Source organism: Panthera uncia (assembly GCF_023721935.1).
Source record: "Panthera uncia isolate 11264 chromosome C1 unlocalized genomic scaffold, Puncia_PCG_1.0 HiC_scaffold_3, whole genome shotgun sequence".
Lineage (NCBI taxonomy): Eukaryota > Metazoa > Chordata > Mammalia > Carnivora > Felidae > Panthera > Panthera uncia.
The window spans coordinates 79,483,297-79,485,281 of record NW_026057584.1 but is presented as its reverse complement, the minus strand read 5'-3'; the positions used below and the strand labels follow the sequence as shown (position 1 = coordinate 79,485,281).

At 38.7% G+C, this 1,985-nt stretch overlaps 1 long non-coding RNA gene across 1 annotated transcript; it reads left to right on the top strand.

Moving 5' to 3' along the window:
* Nucleotides 1-406: 406 nt before the first annotated feature.
* LOC125910931 (uncharacterized) lies at nucleotides 407-1,641 on the top strand. The gene is made up of 2 exons (XR_007454211.1): nucleotides 407-1,070; nucleotides 1,423-1,641. It is a non-coding gene; the product is annotated as an uncharacterized LOC125910931 (long non-coding RNA).
* Nucleotides 1,642-1,985: the final 344 nt, after the last annotated feature.

Here is a 1,985-nt window from a genome sequence, read left to right as displayed (position 1 = left end):
AAATAGCTCAAGTAGAGAATAACTTTATGAATAGGAATATATCATAGACCCCATGAGTGGACATATTTCTCCAACAATGTATATATTTCATTTTTTTTTCTTTTTCTCTTTTAAGACTATCAGTTTGTTTAAACCCAGAATAATAAAACTTGAGTGGTAGCCTCTTTGTTCAAACTTCCAGCTAGAGTCTCTCAGTTCCAAACCAAATTCTCATAAAGAAATTTGATTAGCCCTTCAGTTAAGGGATCTAACCCTGACCCAATAAACTTTGGGCAGGGGATATAGTCTGACTTAGCCAGCTGCCCTCTCATTAAGGGCATTTGAAGCAAACTCTGAGAAGGGGCCAGAGGCAGGGCAGTGGATCAATGTTAGTTATCAGAGAAAGGCAGCATGGGCCACCATACACCCTAGGAAGAGCCAGCCCAACGTTGAGGAATCTAAATTTTGATCCTGTACATATACAGGCTTTCAGAATTTTCCTAAACTTCATGTAGGCTTGCAAAGAGACAACTGCACCTCGATCTTCCGTATGACCTATCGGGCCTTCCTGTCTTATTCTGCACTGTACGTTGTATCACTGTCCTAAGTTATTTGGTTATAGAAGAGATGGGTCTTCAAAAGACTTAATGTGGCTATTTGCACTTGAACATGGTACCATCTGAAATCAAATAGATAAACAGTGCATTACATTTTAGAGAGAATTGTATTCCCAAAAGAGGCACCAACATCTTTGTAAGAGATTGTTGTTAGAGATTATGACTGAGATTGAAAACAATTTTGTGATCCCAATCTTCTATAGGAAGATTCTTCTACAGGAAGCAGTCTGAGAAAGCTACACAGGTCCTCCAAAAGCCACATTTCCAATGCTGTCTCCATATGTGGCCAAGAATCATCATGAGAAACAAGACCCTTTCAGGAAGTGGACCAAGATCCCAGGGAGCAGACCCAGGGCTTCATCAAGGAGCATTCTCTGTGCCCAGGAACATGGTGCTTGCAAAGTTTGAATACCACAATTTCAGAATTTCTATAGGCCAGTGACTGCTGTGTTCCTCTTGTCTTCCCCTTCTTTGGTGAGACTATTTATTGTAGTTATTTTGTCCTTTATTCAACTACTGTGTGTGTGTGTGATAATGGAGGCAGATAGCTCGTAATCTCTGGGTTGAAGGACCCCCCCATCTGGCCCTGATACATATAATATTATAAGATTTTTAGACATTGAGCCTTTTCTATGACTAGATTTGAGTGGATTTAGGAGTATCTTTCATAGAGACGGGAGAATGTATTTTACTCAGGTTAAGGATAGAAACAAAAACTTGTGAGTAGATGGTAGAATGAGTAAGTCATCTAAGAAGCATTATTGTTTCTAGTTTTTTACTGCCATTCCATATAGAAAGATAATTTCTCCCCACTTTTGGCTACTAGGCTTGGCCATGTATGAGAGTGAGAGCAACAGAATTCACTGCTGCCCAGAAGCTTTAAATGGTATCTCATGGATCTCCCACTGCTCTTTTTTCTCTGGATGTCCTGGATAGGAACTTCTTCTTCAATTTGGGTCCTGAAATGAAGACATCATGAGCATAGCCATTGTCACTCTGTGTAGGACAAGTAGTATGAGTGAGAAATAAACACTAGTTGCTATGAGCTATTGAGACTTGGGAATTTTATTACAGCATAAAAGTTGATGGTACAACCTGGTTTACAAAGTAGCCTATAAATGTGATCTCTCTTCTCGATTTGCCACTTAAAAGAGTGCTAAAGTTCTAAAAATCCTAAGAGGTGAAGCAATAAGCCACTCAGTAGTTTTAGATTTATTTTAGTCCTTCCTCTTCCTTCATTGTTGCCTCCTTTCTTCCTTCTCCCCTTCTTTCCTCCCCTTTTTGATAAAGGTATTTTGATAAAGGTATTTGATAAAGGTAAAGAACTGGTGTTATGTTATGTTATGTTATGTTATGTTATGTTATTTATTTTTAAAAGTTGACCCAATT